We start from the raw sequence: 20,724 nt of genomic DNA on the forward strand, positions 1-20,724 counted from the left end.
AAAAAAAAAAAAAATAGCAAAATACTTTCCACTAATTCAAAGAAAAGATCAGACGCAAAAACTATTTCCTCTAACCAAACAAGAGAATAACAAATAAACTTGGTACAAAAAAACAAATGTTAAAAAACTCCAAAACTTTAATCTAAGAGTTTTAATGGAAATTCCAAATTTACACCTATGACTCTCTAACTCCGTTGCCTTATATTGTGATGTGCAAACTTTGTCCATTATGTAGATAACTAATGTAAAAAAGTTAGCAAAAATATAATATCCTCCAATCATATGTATGTCATTTCTAACTTGAATTTTCTTATCTTATTTGTCAACAGTTACACTTTTTTGAGGACAATGATTGTTTAGAGGTTTGGTTACTTTTTTATGTGTCAATCGCCACACTTTTTTTAAGGTGACAATTGATTAATGATTTGGCCACGCTTTAAAAACGTGGCCATAGAGGACAACAGACACGCTTTTGAAGCGTGACTAATTTCTTTTCCTATAATCACATTTTAAAAGTGTATCCATATCTTCTAATTATTTTGCACTCTAAAAAAGCATAACAATAGAATTCTCACTTTTATTTTGGAACAGATTATAAGATTCCCATTTGAAATTTAATTTTCCACCAACTTTTCCCAAGTAAATAGTCAACTTAGTCCCTGAAGGATCACCCAATCTCCAAATTGATCTTTGAAAGATTAAATTAATCAAAATTATCCTCGAAAGATTTAAAATTAATCACCTTAGTCCCTCTGTTCATTTTGTCACTAACGACATTAGGTTTTACTGATGCGGCACGTTAGGTTTTTTTGTCAGGATTCAAGCCCACAGACGATCCCAAATCATTAGAAAACCGGAGCCTAACCCAACAACCTAACCCGGAGACTCTCCTTCTCCTCTACGCGTCTCAGCCTCCTTAGTGATTCAAACAATACTGCATCTGACCGTTCTTCCATTTCATCAGTTAATGCCTCGGCTTCACCAAAATTATAATTGCTAAGGACCCTATTCACATCCATGTCACCATGATCATTAATATCATTCCTTGAGCTATTCACCTTGCTCTCCTTGCTTGCCCCAACTTCAAACTCAACAACACCATCCTGATTGTGATGAAAACCACTATTCTTGTAGGCACCATCATCATCACCACCACCACGAGCACCACCACCATCATCACTATCACCAAGGATAGAGAGCTCAACCCTGTCACAACCCACGTTCCACTAGAATTCAGTGGCGATGACTGAGGAAGAGGACGGAGAGGAGTTGGACGGTCCAACGAAGGCGATCTCTGCGATATTGGGCGGATGGTGTTCAGCGAAGCAGCAACTATCTATTCACGCCAGAGAGGAACTACGGGCAAGGACCAGCAGCATCATGGTAGAGGAATGTGTAGGGACTGACAACAATGTGGAACACTTTGCAGGGCAGCGGCGTGGTGGAGCTTCAAGTAGAAGATGAAGAAGCTGCTAAATGTGGGAAGAAGGAAATCATAGTCCTTGCTAGGTTTGGGTTTGGTTTGAAGCGAGTAGGATCTGGGTTTGGGTTTGGTTGTCAAGCTAACGTGCCACATCATCAAAATTTAACGTCGTTAGTGATAGAATAGAAGGAGGGACTAACATGATTAATTTTTTTAAATCTTTCAAGGACGATGTTGATTAATTTAATCTTTCAGAGATCAATTTGGAGATCGGGTGATCTTTTAAGGACCAATTTGACTATTTACTCAATTTTTCCCTCAAACAATTAAGTTTTTTTTTTCAAAACAGCCATCACTCAAAACAGCCCTCGATAAGAAGTGAGAACCCTAAACCCTCAAACCTTATTTATCACTCAACTAAGAACCCTCTTTCGCAGCCCTCTCGCAGCTCTCTATCCCTCTCTCGTAACCCTTGAAAACTTCTTGCTCATCCCTCAATGGTCACTGCCTCTCCCTCAATTGTCACTCCTCCCTCAATCGGCGCTTGATGAGCGGATATTTTATACGCTTTTTGGCATCACTTTCATATAGTTTTTAGTGTGTTTTATTTAGTTTTTATTAAGTTTTTATAGGTTTTAGTGTTAAATTCACATTTTTGGATTCTACTATGAGTTTTTGTATTTTTGGATAATTTCAGGTATTTTCTAGCTAAAATTGAGGAGCTGGAGCAGAAGTCTGATTCAGAGACAAAGAAAGCACTGCAGATGCTGTCCAGATCTGACCTACCTGCATTTAGAAGAGCTTTTCTGGAGCTGCAGAAGTCCAAATGGAGCTCTCTCAACGGCTATGAAAAGCTGACTTCCAGAGCTTTCCTGCAATATATAATAATTCATACCTTGCTTCGGATTAAAAGGCCCAAAACGGGCGTCCAACGCCAGCCTCCTGCCCTCTTCCAGGCGTCCAGCGCCAAAAGAGCAGAGACCAATGTACAAACGCCCAGAAAGGACCCCCTAGCTAGCGTTCAACACCCTAGGAGCCTCTTAGCATGTGGATCTCATCAAATCTCAGCCCAAACACTCACCAAGTGGGCCCCAAAAGTGGATTTTAGCACTAAAAAGACTGTTTTACCCTTACTAGTCATTTGTTTAGTATTTAAGGGATTAGAATCATGTTATTCAGACACTTTTTACCACCATTCAGCATATTTTCATGTATTACTTTGTTTTTCACATCAGTATGAGTTTCTAAACCTCCTAGGTTGAGGAGAGGAGCCCTACTGAGCCGATGAATTAATAAAAGTATTACTGTTTCTCTTCGATCCGCGTTTGATTAATTCTAAGATGTATATTCGTTCTTCATCAATATGAATGCGTTGAACTGGCATACGGTTATCACATTCTACATGGGTTCAGAGTGCGTCTTTCATCGGACAATGATGAACCACCAGCTTGAATATACGTCTCTCAGACGGCTAATCCACGACTTCGTTGGGGACTTCTCGAGACATCAGTTCAGCCGAATTACGGGAAGATTAAGGTCTTTATGGTAGAGGCTAGAACCCAAGGTGCAGCATTCTCTGATCTGGAAGATCCGACCTTGTCTGTGGCATTTTGAGTAGGATCATTAAGGAGAATGAACTGTACGAACTTCACCCTTAATCAGAATGGATCCGCACTAAACCTGGGGTTCAGATCTGGAGGAGTATTGGCAGCTGCTCAAACCAGTGTTAATCACATACATCCTACCATTGATGAAATCACTCACAAGCAACGAAGACAGTACTACTAGAGTTAATTCAGAAAGACAAAGCAACTCCAATCCTTAACCCTATTCCTATTAGTATTTTCTACCCCTTTTGCTTTATTCCTATTACTAATTTTAATCCTAATACAAACTCCATATATGACATAAAATCAACAACCTTCTGATCTGCTTGACTAAGACCTGCAAGATAACCATAGCTTGCTTCAAGCCAACAATCCTCGTGCGATCGACCCTGACTCACTCAGGTATTACTTGGACGACCCAGTTCACTTGCTGGTACAGCTATACGAAAGTGTGGGGATTCGTGCACCAAGTTTTTTGCGCCGTTGCTGGGAATTGTTGAGTTTGGACAAACTGACGGATTGTCTTGCTCCCTAGATCAGGTAATTTTATTTTATTTTATTTTATTTGAGTCTTTTAATTTTTGTTTTTCTTCTTCCTTATTTTTTTAAAAAATTTTAAAACCTTTTTCAAGAAATATTTGTCTTTTCATTGCTTAAGTTTTGTTCTTAATTTGAGTCTTTGTTTGTGTTCTTGTTGAGTCTTTTAATTTTATTTTCTTCTTCAATTTTCAAAAAAAATAAAAAAAATTTTCAAAAATAATTTTTATTTTCTTTGTTTAATCTTTACTCTTAGTTTGAGTCTTTGTGCTTATGTTCTTGGTAAATTTTCGTTTCTTTAAGTCTTTGTTTTTGTTCTTACAGCAATTTTCGATTTTTTTGTATCTTTCTTTCAAAAATTTTTCAAAAATAATTTTTCTTTGGTTAAATATTATGTCAATTCTTTAAGTTTGGTGTCTTGTTATTTTTCTTTATTTTTTCGAAAATTTATATTTGGTTTTCTAAAAATTTTAAGTTTGGAGTTCTTTTTATGTTCTTGTGTTCTTTAAAGTTCTTAAGTCTTGTTCTTTGTGTTCTTGTTAGTCTTCAAAGTGTTCTTGAGTCTTTTATGTGTCTTGATCTTAAAATTTTTAAGTTTGGTGTTTCTTTGTGTTTTCCTCCAAAATTTTCAAAAATTAGGGGCATTAGATCTAAAAATTTCAAGTTTTGTGTCTTTTGTGTGTTTTTCTCTTTCATCATTAAATTCAAAAATAAAAAAATAATATCTTTTCTTATCTTTTTACTATATTTTTGAAATTTTACAAAAAAAATCAGATTTTATTTTTAAATTTTTTTATCTTATCTTATCTTAATTTTAAGATTCAGAAATCAAATCTTTTCAAAATAAAAAATCATATCTTTTTCAAAATCTTATCTTATCTTATTTCAAATTTAAAATTTCAACTTTGAAAATTTAAAAATTTAAATTTCAAATTTCAAAATTCATAATTCAATTTTAAAATCCAAAATTTAAATTTCAAATTTCAATTTTAAAAATCAAATCTTTTCAAAATTCAAATCTTTTTCAAAATTTTCAAATTTCAAATTCTAATTTCAATTCTTATCTTATCTCTTATCCTATTTTATTTTCAAATCTTTTCATAATTATTTACATATCTTCTCTCTCTTCTTTTTCAAAACTTCCAAAGTGACTCTTCTATCTCTCAATTTTTGAAAACTTCTCTTCTATCTCTTTTTCTTCTTTTTTGAATTTTATTTCTTTTAAATTAATTAATTTTAATTTCGAATAAAATAAAGAAATAAAATAAAAAATTTAAATTCTTATTAATCTCTTCTACTTCTATTTCTTCTTCTATCCCTATTTCTTCTACCTTTCTCCATCATGAACCCAAGTGGGAATGAAGAGTTCAGAAGAACTCTGGGATCTTATACAAGTCCCAATGCTGACTTCTATGGAAGAAGCATCGGCATACCTCAAATCAGAGCTAGTAGCTTTGAATTAAACCCTCAACTTAATACTCTAGTGCAGCAGAACTGTCAGTATTCTGGGCTTCCTTAGGAAGAACCTATAGAATTCCTTGCAGATTTTTTAAGGATTGCTGACACAGTACACAGTGAGGGAGTAGACCAAGAGGTCTATAGGTTATTGCTCTTTCCTTTTGCTTTAAAGGATCAAGCAAAAAGGTGGTTGGATAACCAGCCTAACGCTAGTTTAAAAACTTGGAAATAGTTAGTGGACAAGAGGCTCTGTGAGAAACTCAGGCTTCTAACAGAAATGTAGAAGCCTAGTTGAGTCAAACAAAGCAGCAGTTATCTAAGCAGATAACAGATGAGGAGTGGGAAAACCTTAAGCACCCAACTTCAGTACAATAAAACCGAAAAGCCCATTGAGGATACCCAGATCTCTGCACAAAATGACTCTGGGCGTTTAAACACCCATAGAGACATCCCTCTTAGCGTTGAACGCCAGGAAAGGGCAGAGACTAGGCGTTCAAACGCCCAGAGAGGTATCCCTCTTGGCGTTGAATGCCAGAAAAGAGCAGAGATTAGGCGTTCAATCGCCCAGGGGTGCAGCAGCATAGGCGTTAAACGGCCAAGCAAAGGAGGTCAGCCATTCACTGATAACAACCCTCCTAAGCAAGCTAGTAACCTCCATTCCAGCATACAAGTTATTCGGCCTTCATCAACCAAGGTTGATGATTATAAGGATAAGATGGCATTTCCTCAAAAACTCTGTCAAGAGGAAAGGGATAAACAGTTTACCCAGTTTGTGGAGTATCTCAGAACATTAGAGATAAAGATCCCTTTTGAAGAGGCTCTTGAACAGATACCTTCTTATGCAAAGTTCATGAAGGACATTCTAAGTCATAAGAAGGATTGGAGAGACACACAAACAGTCCTCCTCACTGAGGAATGCAGTGCAATCATTCAGAGCAGCTTACCAGAGAAGCTTAAAGACCCTGGAAGCTTTATAATACCATGCACTCTAGGTGATGCTTGTACAAGGACAGCTCTATGTGACCTTGGAGCAAGCATCAACCTAATACCTGCTTCACTAATAAAGAAGCTTAGTTTGACTGATGAAGTCAAACCAACCCGCATGTGCCTTCAACTTGCTGTTAGTTCTATTGAGATACCATCAGGAGTAGTTGAAGACATGATTGTCAGGGTTGGACTTTCTGCCTTTCCCACTGACTTTGTGGTATTGGACATGGAGGGGCACAAGAGTGTATCCCTTATCCTAGGAAGACCTTTCCTAGTTACAGGGCAGACCCTTATTGATGTTGAAAAAGGAGAAGTAACCCTAAGAGTCAATGGGGAAAAAGTTCGTACTGAATGCTGTCAAGGCTATGCAGCATCCAGACATTCCTATGGAATGCAAGAGCATTGACCTCATTGATTCCCTGGTGGAAGAGGTCAACATGGCCGAAAGCTTCAAGGAAGGGCTAGATGATATCTTTGATGATACTCAGCCCGATTCAGAGGAACTTATGGAAACCTCTAAGGAAAAGGAGAAGCTTCCTAAGCTTGAGCTTAAGCCATTACCTTCCTCCCTGAAATATGCATTTCTGGGAGAGAGAGATACCTATCCTGTGATCATAAGCTCTACACTAGAGCCACAGGAAGAAGAAGCACTAATCCAAGTGCTTAAAACACATAAGACCGCCCTTGGGTGGACTATAAGTGACCTTAAAGGCATTAGCCCAGCCCGATGCATGCATAAAATCCTACTGGAGGATAATGCCAAACCAGTTATGCAACCACAGAGGCAATTGAATCCAGCTATGAAGAAAGTAGTGCAGAAGGAAGTCACTAAGCTCTATGAGGCTGGGATTATTTATCCCATTTCTGACAGCCCATGGGTGAGCCCTGTCCAGGTTGTTTCTAAGAAGGGAGGAATGACATTGGTTGGGTAGTTACAGGGTGGCGTATGTACATTGATTACAGAAGACTCAATGACGCCACCAGGAAAAATCACTTTCCTTTGCCCTTCATTGACCAAATGCTAGAAAGATTAGCAGATCATGCTTTTTATTGTTTCCTGGATGGATATTCCGGGTACAATCAAATAGCAGTAGATCCACAAGATCAAGAGCAGACAGCATTCACATGTCCATCTGGCGTGTTCACCTATAGACGAATGCCATTTGGCCTGTGCAATGCATCTGCCACCTTTCAGAGATGCATGCTATCCTTCTTCTCTGATATGGTAGATAAATTCCTTGAAGTATTCATGGATGACTTCTCTGTATATGGAGACTCATTTGACTCCTGTCTTGATCGTCTGACCTTGGTCCTGAAAAGATGCCAAGAAATAAACCTAGTTCTAAACTGGGAGAAATGCCACTTTATGGTAACTAAAGGCATTGTTCTTGGGCATCTAATCTCAAATAAGGGGATAGAGGTGGATCAAGCAAAGGTGGAAGTGATAGAACTCTTGCCTTCACATACTAGTGTTAAGGCAATCCGAAGTTTCCTAGGACATGCAGGATTTTATAGGCGGTTTATAAAAGATTTTTCTAAAATCGCCAAACCCCTGTGTAATCTCTTGGCAACTGATGTTCCATTCATCTTTGACCAAGAATGCCTGCATGCCTTTGAAACTCTGAAGGCCAAGCTTGTCAATACTCCTATCATCTCTGCACCCAACTGAGACTTACCATTTGAGCTAATGTGTGATGCAAGTGATCATGCAATTAGCGCAGTCCTAGGTCAGAGACATGAAAAGCTTCTACATGTCATTTACTATGCTAGTCACGTATTAAATGATGCAGGGAAAAACTACACTACTACAGAAAAGGAGCTACTTGTAGTGGTGTATGCCGTTGACAAGTTCAGATCCTACCTAGTATGATCTAAAGTTATTATTTATACTGACCATGTTGCTCTAAAATATCTACTCACTAAGAAGAATTCTAAACCTAGGCTTATAAGATGGGTATTACTCCTGCAAGAGTTTGATATAGAAATTAGAGACAGAAAAGGGACAGAAAATCAAGTGGCTGATCACTTGTTCCGGATTGAGCCAGTAGCAAGGACTTATTCTCCCTCTACTGACATATCTGAATCCTTTTCAGATGAGCAACTCTATGCCATCCGAACAGTACCTTGGTTTGCAGACATTGCAAACTACAAGGCTATGTGGTTCATTCCCAAGGAGTTTACCAGGCAGCAATCCTAGAAACTCATGCATGATGCAAAATATTACCTATGGGATGAGCCATGTCTCTTTAAGAGATGCTCGAATGGAATAATCCGACGCTGTATGTCTGAAGAAGAGACACAGAGAATTCTATGACATTGCCATGGCTCTAACTCTGGAGGACACTTTGGAGGTGAGCGGACAGCCATTAAGGTACTCCAAAGTGGCTTTTACTGGCCTACTCTCTTTAAGGATTCTAGAGAATTTGTCCGTAACTGTGATAATTGCCAAAGAGCTGGCAACCTTCCTCATGGTGATAGCATGCCTCAACAAGGAATCCTAGAGATTGAGTTCTTTGACGTATAGGGCATAGATTTCATGGGACCATTCCCGCCTTCATACTCAAACACCTACATCCTTGTGGCAGTAGATTATGTGTCTAAATGGGTTGAAGTAATAGCATCACCCACCAATGACACCAGTGTAATAATGAAGTTCCTCCAAAAGAACATCTTCAGCAGATTTGGTGTCCCTAGAACACTAATCAGTGATGGAGGAACTCATTTCTGCAACAGACAACTGGATTCTGTCTTAAGCCGTTACGGAGCAATACCATATCATACCCAAACCAATGGGCAAGCTGAAGTCTCAAATAGAGAACTAAAGCAAATCCTAGAGAGGACAGTAAGTGCCTCTAGAAAGGATTGGGCTAGAAAGCTTGATGATGCTCTGTGGGCATACAGAACAGCTTTCAAAACCCCTATTAGAACTTCACCATATCAGTTAGTATATGGGAAGTCCTGTCATTTGCCAGTGAAACTAGAACACAAGGCCTATTGGGCCACTAGATTCCTCAACTTCGATGCTAAAGTAGCTAGAGAAAAACGGCTGCTCCAGCTAAATGAGTTGGATGAATTCCGCTTAGATGCATTTGAAAATGCAAAGATCTATAAGAAAAAGCCAAAGAGGTGGCGTGATAGGAAGATAGCTTCCAGAGACTTTAAACCAGGGCAGAAAGTTCTGCTCTTCAACTCAAAGCTCAGAGTAATCCCTGGGAAAATCAAATCCCAATGGACAGGACCGTATGTGATTACAAGAGTATCACCTTACGGAAACATAGAACTTCAAGGAAAAGATCCTGAAAATAGGTTCACTGTCAATGAACAGAGAATTAAGCATTACCTTGAAGGAGATATAGAGCCAGGATGCTCAACACTGTTACTAAATTAAGTACAGTGAAGTCCAGCTAAAGACATTAAAGAAGCGCTTGTTGGGAGGCAACCCAACCTTACTCAACTATATTTATTTCTTTCATTTTGTTTTTCTTTCAGTTGTTAAGAGTCATGATCATATGCAGCAGTTAGAACCAAGACAGAAATTTTACAGCAGTGAAAACATGACACTATGGATGGAGTATCAAAGTTGAACGCCAGACAGGGTATCCCTACTGGGCGTTCAACGCCCATCATGGGCAGCATTACCGGCGTTGAATGCCAGCCAGGGAGCAGCCCCTGGGCATTCAAACACCAATGCAGAGAAGTAGGGAATTTAGATTCCCTAACCTCTTAGGACCAGTAAGTCCCACAGAAGCTCCACCTACCCCACCTTCTTTTACGTTCATATTTGCTCGAGGACGAGTAAAACTCTTAAGTTTGGTGTTGCAAAAGCTCTGCTTTTTTACTTCTACCACTTCTAGGTATGGAAGAAGAGGATGGAGCAAAGTAGAAAGATGGAGCAAACTAGAAAGCAAGCACATGAGCCTGTGCAGCCGCCTCAACAAGGACAAAGGAGTGACATTGAAGACATCAAGCACTACATTGGATCCTCAATGAGGAGCACTAGCCACCATCACTCAGGTGGATTCGTTCTCTTTACACCTCTTTCCTGTTATTTTTCTATTTTCTGTCTGTTATTTATCTGTTCTCTTGTTCTAGTTGCATGATCATTTACATTGATGTCTTAAAGTTGTAAAATATTCCATATATCTCTCACCTTGCTTAAATAAAAACTTTTTATTGAAAAGAATTAAGAGATACATGAATTTCAAGTTTAAAATAAGAATAATTTAATTATGTTGATGTGGTGGCATTACTTTTGTTTTCTGAATGTATGATTAAACAGTGCATATTTGAAGTTGAAATTCTGGCTCTTGAAAGAATAAGGAAAAAGAAAAAATATTATTGATAATCTGAAAAATCTGAAAATTGATTCTTGAAGCAAGAAAAAGCATGTTGCAAAAGAAAAAAAATAAAAGCATGCGAAAAAAAAAAGAAATGGCGAAAAGAAAAAATAAAAAGCGAAAATCCATTACTGCCCAAAAATGCAGGAAAAGGAGGGCAGGTTGAAAAAGTCAATAACCCTTTAAACCAAAAATCAAGGGTAAAATGACTCAAGGCTTTGAGCATTAATGGATAGGAGGGCCTAAAGGAATAAAATCCTGGCCTAAGCGGCTAAACCAAGTTGTCCCTAACCATGTGCTTGTGGCGTGAAGGTGTCAAGTGAAAAGCTTGAGACTGAGCGGTTAAAGTCATGGTCCAAAGCAAAAAGCGTGTGCTTAAGAACTCTGGATACCTTTATCTGGGGACTCTAGAAAAGCTGAGTCACAATCTGAAAAGGTTCACCCAGTTAAAGTGTTTGTGGCATTATTGTATCCTGTGGTAATATTGGAAAACAAGGTGCTTAGGGTCACGGCCAAGACTCTGAAAGTTGTGTTCAAGAATTAAAATAAGCTTAACTAGGAGAGTCAATAATATCATCTGGATTCTAAGTTTCTAAAGATGCCAACATCTCTAAGTTTCAATGGATAGTGAGATGCCAAAACTATTCTGAAGCAAAAAGCTACTAAGTCCCGCTCATCTGATTGTAACTAAGCTTCATTTAAAACTTAGAAATTTATTGTATCTTAATTTTCTTTTTTTTCCTAATGTGTTTTTAGTTGCTTGGGGACAAGAAAATGTTTAAGTTTGATGTTGTGATGAGCGGATATTTTATATGCTTTTGGGCATCACTTTCATATAGTTTTTAGTGTATTTTATTTAGTTTTATTAAGATTTTATAGGTCTTAGTGTTAAATTCACATTTTTGGATTCTACTATGAGATTTTGTGTTTTTGGACAATTTTAGGTATTTTCTGGCTAGAATTGAGGAGCTGGAGCAGAAGTCTGATTCAGAGACAGAGAAAGCACTGCAGATGCTGTCCAGATCTAACCTAAGCTGACTTCCAAATATTTCCATCAATATATAGTGGTCCATATCTTGCTTCGGTTTAGAAGGCCCAAAACTGGTGTCCAATGCCAGCTTCCTGCCCCTTCCAAGCGTCCAGCGCCCAAAGAGCAGATACCAATGTACAAACGCCCAGAGAGGATCCCCTAGCCAGCGTTCAACTCCCTAGGACCCTCTTAGCACGTGGATCTCATCAAAATTTAGCCCAAATACTCACCAAGTGGGCCCCAGAAGTGGATTTTACCACTAAAAATGTTGTTTTACCCATACTAGTCATTTGTTTAGTATTTAAGGGATTAGAATAATGTTATTCAGACACTTTTTACCACCATTCAGCATATTTTCGTGTATTACTTTTTTTTTCACATCAGTATGAGTTTCTAAACCTCCTAGGTTGAGGGGAGGAGCCCTGCTGAGTCCTATGAATTAATAAAAGTATTACTGTTTCTCTTCGATCCGTGTTTGATTAATTCTAAGATGTATATTCGTTCATCATCAATATGAATGCGTTGAACTGGCATAAGGTTATCACATTCTACATGGGTTTAGAGTGCATCTTTCATCAGACAATGATGAACCACCAACTTGAATATATGTCTCTCAGACGGCTAATCCACGACTTTGTTGGGGACTTCTCAAGACATCAGTTCAGCCGATTTACGGGGAGATTAGGGTCTCTGTGGTAGAGGCTAGAACCCAAGGTGCAGCATTCTTTGATCCGGAAGATCTGACCTTATCTGTGGCATTTTGAGTAAGATCATTAAAGAGAATGAACTGTACAAGCTTCACCCTCAATCAGAATGGATCCGCACTAAACCTGGGGTTCAGATCTGGAGGAGTATTGACAGCTGCTCAAACCAGTGTCAATCACATACAGCCTGGCATTGAAGAAATTGCTCACAAGCAAAGAAGACAGTACTACCAGAGTTAATTCAGAAAGACAAAGTAACTCCAATCCTTAACTCTATTCCTATTAGTATCTTCTACCTCTTTTGCTTTATTCCTATTACTGATTTTAATCCTAATACAAACTCCATATATGACATAAAATCAACAACCTTTTGATCTGCCTGACTAAGACCTGCAAGATAACCATAGCTTGCTTCAAGCCAACAATCCTCGTGGGATCAACCCTGACTCGCTCGGTATTATTTGGACGACTCAATGCGCTTGCTAGTACAACTGTACAAAAGTGTAGGGATTCGTGCACCAGCGCTTAACCCTCACCATAACACAAGAAGGTACGGATTTAATCCGCTTTCATTTCTCTATTTCAATTATCGTAAATTTGTTTCTCTGTTTTCAACCCTTTGCAAATTTCTCTGTTTCAATCGTCCCCTTTCTCTATTTCAGTTACATAGGATTTTTTGCTACGGCTTTGATGGAACCATGAGAAATTGGACTGCTAACCCCAGAAGATGAGCTTCATTTGCATTGGCTAATGCTCATGGTAAGTTCTTGCTATGAAATCTAGCTGTTTAATTCTTACTAGTTGTGATTTGTTTAAGAGCAGCACTTATATCCACTCCAAGTGATTTGTCTATTACTTGTTGTGCTTCTCAGGTTTCTTTAAATTGGTAGTTTTACGGTCGGAATAATTATTGTTGTGTATCCTTTGTTCCTATCTTGTATCATATACGTATCCTTTGTTGAATTGTACCAATTATGTTCTTAGATTCTTAAATTGTTACTACTTATCTAGTCTTTTAGGTTCTTAAATTAAGTTAGGATGTGTGACCTCAATTTTTTTTCTCCCATGTTTTGACTAATGTCTCTATTTCTATTGTTTTCAGCTCCTCAAATTCGTTCCTTTAAGGTTCTAGAGAGACCATTAGGATTCCATTGTTGAGACTCGTCAATGACAAACCTCAACGTAGAGATTCCATTGTTCCTCTTGTTGCGACTATTGCAACTCCTGATACGTGTTTTCTCTTGTCAGTGGATTGTTTGAGGGAGAAATTTTGAATTTTTCTTTTTGAAATCAGTTAGTTGGTTAGTTAATTGTGCGACTGAGTTATTTGGTTTTAGGATTTGCAGAGGTTAGTGAGAAGCAAGAGGAGGAAGACTATGAGCTATTGGTGAGAGACCTTGAAAATGCTTCTCCTCTTGAGATAATGGACAAAGCCCTTGAGAAATTTGGCAACGACATCGCTATTGCCTTCAGCTGGGTTATTTTACCTTTTTTGAACCATGAAATGTTTGATCTTTGCATGGTAATTGATGAGATAGTATTGAATTTGCTAACTAACATTTTGGAGACTATTACTCTAGCATACATTTCAAGTTGTAATTTGCTACTACTAATTAGGGGAAAAAGTCAAATGTATCTGGATAATTATTTTGTAGCCTTTATTGGGAATTTTTTAATCTTTTATACTTTTTTTATGCTGCCAATAAAAATTAAAAAAAAAGTGATTAATTTTTATTCCCACGTATCATACTTTTGCAATTTATTGAACTTTTGTTACTTGGCGATAAATATGCTTTTCAGTGTATAAATGTTAAATCAATTGATGAATTAAATCTTATCATATATCAATATGGATTTAATTTATATATTGGGTAAAGTATTTAAATTGGTTCCTTACGTTTGGGTGTAATCCTCTTTTGGTCCTTAAGGTTTAAATTGTTCTATTTGAATCCGAAAAAGTTTCATTTAGTTTCAATGTAGTCCCACCGTGAGGTTAAAGTTAAATAATTAACGGAATCTTCTACATAACAGTAATACAAGAAAAAGGTCAATAATTTGGAGAACAAGTACGAATTTCAGAGGCACAAAATCAATCTGGATGTATCAATACATTTATTTAATATTCTCTTTAGTTCTATAAAAAATATTTCATTTAAATTATAAGAAAAATGATAAATAAATGTATTGATGCATCCATAGTTAATTTTGTACCTCTGAATATTGTGTTAATTTAGGCACTAATTTAATTTTTTGGTCTTGCAAAAAGCAAACATAATAACTAGGAACTGTAAAGAAGCCAAATTTAGGGGTCTTGTTGCTTGTGAAGTAGAAATTAAATTGTATTGAAGATTGTATTGCCTACAACCTCTACAATTTGCAGTGACAACTTGAGAGCATAATTCTTCATTACAATACCAAGTATTTTTAATTAGATATCTAAGAGGTGAGAAGTAAAGTCAAGAATAGAACACTACAAGTTATTCACATAGCTAGAATTGAACAAATTGCCAACAATTTGACAAAACCATTATCAACGGCATCTTTTGAGAAATTAAATAAAATAAAAACTCAGAGTTGTTTATAAGTTCAACTTAACTTTAAAGGAGGTAATGAAGATGAAGTTACAATAAAAATTAGCTAATAAGAAATAGAATTTATTAGACAGTTATAAATCTTTAAAAAATTTTTCTAGTATCTGAGTTTAGAGAGAGAGAGAGAGAGAGAGAGAGAGCTCTTCGTACAAACTCATAATCGTCATGCTTCTTTTTGTAGCCTCTAAGTTCTTCTTTTTGTTCAAGAATTGATTAGTTCAAGAATACTTTTACTCATATTTTAACGATGATGCTTCTGTTCGTACCTGTTGGCTAGATACGAGCATACAAGATATGGAGACCCTGAAGTCGGATGTATCAACACCAAGTCCGGGGGCCACCTGCAAAAGCATTCCGATGTTAAAGTTAGTAGTGCTGTTAGGGTGATTGTAATGAGAAAAATGTACTTACCTCCTTGGCTCCTTTTTCCTTTATCTTATACCTTCTTAGGTATTTATTATGCATTTATGGCATTTAATTGTATGTTTTGATATCACGATTTGGTAACTTCCCAAGTTAATGGCTTTGATTCAACAAATGTTACTTTCAGTAATGTTCCGATCTTGTCCACCCTTCCTATACTCGTGGTGTGCTATTCTTATCCAGAACAGTTCCCTAACTTGGGTTTCTTGGCAAGCGATTTAGGCAAGTTAACCCAAGTTTTACTGGACCAAGCCCATTTGAATTTTTGTTTTTGTTTTTACTAATTTTTTGAGAGCCAAAAAGGTACTTTGATAAATGGTGCACGAAATCACAATCACACTTTTGCAATTCCGCACAATTAACCAGCAAGTGCACTGGGTCGTCCAAGTAATACCTTACGTGAGTAAGGGTCGATCCCACGGAGATTGTTGGCTTGAAACAAGCTATGGTTGTCTTGTAACTCTTAGTCAGGATATCAATAATAATTCTCAGTTTTAATTGGAATGAGTAAAAGAACATGGAGTAAATAATACTTGTTATGCAGTAATGGAGAACAGGTTGAAGTTTTGGAGATGCTCTGTCTTCTGAATCTCTGCTTTCCTACTGTCTTCTTCTTCATGCACACCAGGCTCCTTCCATGGCAAGCTGTATGTTGGTGGATCACCGTTGTCAATGGCTACCATCCGTCCTCTCAGTGAAAATGGTCCAGCTACGGGTTTCGTAGGGCTAATCATCTGTCGGTTCTCACTAGTGTTGGAATAAGATCCATTTATCCTTTTTCACACTATCACTGTGCCCAACATTTGTGAGTTTGAAGCTCGTCACAGTCATCCTTTCCCGGATCTTACTCGGAATACCACAGACAAGGTTTAGACTTTCCGGATCTCAAGAATGCTGCCAATTGATTCTAGCTTATACCACGAAAACTCTGATCTCACAGATTTGAATGCTCTGTTGTCAGGAGAGGCAATCAAACTCATACACCAGGAACCAAAGAGATACATACTCAATCTAAGGTAGAACGGAAGTGGTTGTCAGGCACGCGTTCATAGGTTAAGAATGGTGATGAGTGTCACGGATCATCACATTCATCATGTCGAAGTGCGAGTGAATATCTTAGAATAGAAACAAGCGTGATTGAATGGAAAATAGTAGTAATTGCATTAATCCATCGAGACACAACAGAGCTCCTCACCCCCAACCATGGAGTTTAGAGACTCATGCCGTAGAAGATACAAAATTCAGATGTAAAAAATGTCATGATGCCCAAAATAAATCTCTAAAAGTAGTTTTTATACTCAACTAGTAACCTAGGTTTACAGAAAATGAGTAAGCTAAGATAAATAGGGCAGAAATCCACTTCTGGGGCCCATTTGGTGCGTGTTTGGGCTGAGCACTGAAGCTTTCACGTGCATAAGCTACTCCTGGCATTGAACTCCAGTTTTTGTGCCAGTTTGGGTGTTTAACTCCAACTTTTATGCCAGTTCTGGCGTTTAATGCCAGAAAATGGTAAGGAGCTGGCGTTTAAACGCCAGTTTGCGCTACCAAATCTTGGGCCAAGTATGGACTGTTTTATATTGATGGAAAGCCCAGGATGTCTACTTTCCAATGCAATTAAGAAGGCACCAATTGGACTTCTGTAGCTTCAGAAAATCCATTTCGAGTGCAGGAGGATCAGAATCCAACAGCATCTGCAGTCCTTTTTCAGCCTCTGAATTAGATTTTTGCTCAGGTCCCTCAATTTCAGCCAGAATTTACCTAAAATTACAGAAAAACACACAAACTCATAGTAAAGTCTAGAAATGTGATTTTTAAATAAAAACTAACAAAAATATAATAAAAGTGACTAAAATATACTGAAAACTATGTAAAAACAATGTCAAAAAGGGTATAAATTATCCCCTCATCACAACACCAAACTTAAATTGTTGCTTGTCCCCAAGCAACTAAAAACAAAATAGGATAGAAATAAGAGAATATACAATGACTTTCAAATATCAATGAAGCTCAGTTCCAATTAGATGAGTGGGACTTGTAGCATTTTTGCTTCTGAACAGTTTTGGCATCTCACTTTATCCTTTGAAGTTCAGAATGACTGGCATCTATAGGAACTCAGAATTCAAATAGTGTTATTGATTCTCCTAGTTTAGTGTGTTGATTCTTGAACACAGTTACTTTATGAGTCTTGGCCGTGACCCTAAGCACTTTGTTTTCCAGTATTACCACCGGATACATGAATGCCACAGACATATAACTGGGTGAACCTTTTCAGATTGTGACTCAGCTTTGCTAGAGTCCCCAATTAGAGGTGCCCAGAGCTCTTAAGCACACTCTTTTTGCTTTGGACCACGACTTTAACCACTCAGTCTCAAGCTCTTCACTTGGACCTTCATGCCACAAGCACATGGTTCTGGACAGCTTGTTTCAGCCGCTTAGGTCAGGATTTTATGCCTTTAGGCCCTCCTATCCATTAATGCTCAAAGCCTTGGATCCTTTTCACCCTTGCCTTTTGGTTTAAAGGGTTATTGGCTTTTTCTGCTTGCTTTTTCTTTTTCTTTCTTTCTTTTTTTTTTACTTTTGCCAAATTTTTTTTGCAAGCTTTATATTCACTGCTTTTTCTTGCTTCAAGAATCAATTTTATGATTTTTTCAGATTATCAATAACATTTCTCCTTTTTCATTATTCTTTCAAGAGCCAACAATTTTAACATTCATAAACAACAATATCAAAAATATGCACTGTTCAAGCATTCATCCAGAAAACAAAAAGTATTGCCACCACATCAAAATAATTAGATTATTTTCAAGATATAATTCGAAATTCATGTACTTCTTATTCTTTTGCAAATAAAAACATTTTTCTTTTAAGAAAGGTGAGGGATTTATGGGATTATTCATAGCTTTAAGACATATACTCTAAGTTTTATTGATTATGGAATAGAAATAAGACATGAAATAAGCATAAAAGCAGATAAATAATAATAAAAGAAAGAAAATTAAAAACATAAAATAAATGACCCTTAAAATTGATCTCTAATAACAAAAGTTATCACAGAGTTAGGACTCAACAACCTGCATTGGGAGAGGTAAGTACTCCTTCAAGTTGTGGGACGCTTGGCTCTTCAAGGGAGAGCTTCTGGCGCTTCAGCTCCTGTAGCTCACGCCCTTGCTTCTCCTGTTCCTTAAGCAGCTTGCAAAGCATGCTATTTTGATTTTATTGTTCCTCCTTAAGTTGATCCATAGCTTCTTGCAGCTTGGTGACAGATGCTTCTAGGCGGGTCCAGTAGTCAATCTGAGGGATTTTTGGGAGGAACTCCTACGCCCTCCTTTTGATGGAGTTATCTTGCACTTGTTGTCCTTCCATTGACTTCTTGGTGATTGGGTGCTCGACTGGGATGAACTCATCTACTCCCATATTTACCCCAGCATCTTTACATAGCAGAGAGATTAAGCTTGGGTAAGCTAATTTGGCTTCAGTAGAGTTCTTATTTGTAATTGTGTAGATCTCACAAGAAATCAGATGATGAATCTCCACTTCGTTTTCCAGCATAATGCAATGAATCATCACTGCTCTTTTGACAATGACCTCAGAGTGGTTGCTAGTGGGCAGTATGGAATGCCCAATGAAGTCCAACCAGCCCCTAACGACTAGTTTGAGATCTCCTCTCTTGAGTTGATTTGGGACACCTTTTGAGTTGGTTATCCACTTGGCTCCAGGGAGGCATATGTCCTCTAGAACTTGGTCCAACTGTTTATCTATTCTCACCATTCTCCTATTAAAGAATTTTGGATCATCTTGCAGTTGAGGCAGCTTGAAGACCTCTCTTATTTTGTCAAGGTTAAAGTAGATAATCCTCCCTCTGAGCATAGTTCGAAAGGTATGGAAGGCAGTTCCAGTCATTCTCTGCTTATCTGTCAGCCATAGATTTGAGTAGAATTCCTGAACCATGTTTCTTCCAACCTTTATTTCAGGATTGGCTAGAATTTTCCAACCTCTGTTTTGAATCTATTCTTGGATCTCCGGATATTCATCTTCTTTCAGATCGAACTTAACTTCCGGGATCACTGACCTCAAACCCATTATTTTGTGATAATGGTCTGCATGTTCTTTGGTTAAGAACCTCTCTTGATTCCAAAGTGGCTTTGGAGTATTCTCTTTCTTGCCTCTTGAAGTGGTTTGTTTTCCCTTAGGGGCCATGATCTTAATGAGTCCTAGCTCGGTGATCACGAAAAAACACACCAAACTTAGAGGTTTGCTTGTCCTCAAGCAAAAGAAAGGAAAGGAGAGAAATAGGAGGAGATTCAAATTCGATTTGTGGAGGAGAGGGGGGGCGGCCGAACGTGTATTTAAAAGTAGAGGGATGGGATTTCGAAAATTTTGAAAAAGATATTATAGAAAGATATGATTGGTAAAAAAAATTGAATCATGATATGAAAAAGATGAGATTTTAAAATTCAAAAGATATGAAAAAGATATAAAGAAGTTAAATCTGAAAATTTGTTGATGCATCTAAGAATTAAAAGAAGATATGATGAGTTGGAAAAGATTTGGAAACGAATAAAAAAGATAAATGAGTTTTTGAAAAGGATTTGGAAAGGATTTGAAAGAAAATTGAAAAGGGATTTAGAAGATTATTGAATTTTTGAAGATTGAGTGTGAGTGATGAAAATTTGTAACATGTTTATGCAAAAAATTATGAATTAAAATATGAAAATTTGAAAAAATTTGAAGTGGAAGCGAAATCTCCTCCCCCTGCCTTTTCTGGCGTGAAACGCCCAGAATGGTATCCATTCTGGCGTTTAACGCCCATATGTTGGCCATTGTGGGCGTTTAACGCCCAGCCAGGTACCCTGGCTAGCGTTAAACGCCAGAAATCTTTTATCACTGGGCATTTTTCTAAACACTCAGGATGCTGCAACTCTGGCGTTAAACGCCCAGAATGGTATCTTTACTGGCGTTTAACATCCAAAATACCCCTTACTGGCATTTTTGTGCCAATGAGCTCCTTTTCTCTGCTTTATACTCTGAATTCTTCTGTAACTCTGTAAACTCCTGCAATTGATAATTAACCTTGAAGATAATTCATATCAAACTCCTATAATTATTATTTAAATAACAAATATACTTTGCTAATGGCTGGGTTGCCTCCCAGCAAGCGCTTCTTTATTGTCTTTAGCTGGACATTACTGAGCTTTAATCTAGTCTCAGTTTTGAGCATTCTTGCTCAACATTGTTTTCAAGATAATGTTTGACTCTTTGTCCATTAACAATGAACTTCTTGTCAGAGTCAATATCCTGAAGCTCTACATATCCATATGGTGACACACTTGTAATCACATATGGTCTCCTCTACCGGGATTTTAATTTCCCAGGAAATAGTTTGAGCCTAGAGTTGAACAACAGAACCTTCTGCCCTGGCTCAAATACTCTGGATGACAGTTTCTTGTCATGCCACCTTTTTTCTTTCTCCTTGTAAATTTTTGTATTTTCAAAAGCATTGAGTCTGAATTCCTCTAGCTCATTCAACTGGAGCAATCTTTTCTCTCCAGCTAACTTGGCATCAAGGTTTAGGAATCTGGTTACCCAATAAGCCTTGTGTTCCAGTTCCACTGGCAGGTGACAGGCTT

Source organism: Arachis ipaensis, chromosome B07, assembly GCF_000816755.2.
Source record: "Arachis ipaensis cultivar K30076 chromosome B07, Araip1.1, whole genome shotgun sequence".
Taxonomy (NCBI): Eukaryota; Viridiplantae; Streptophyta; class Magnoliopsida; order Fabales; family Fabaceae; genus Arachis; species Arachis ipaensis.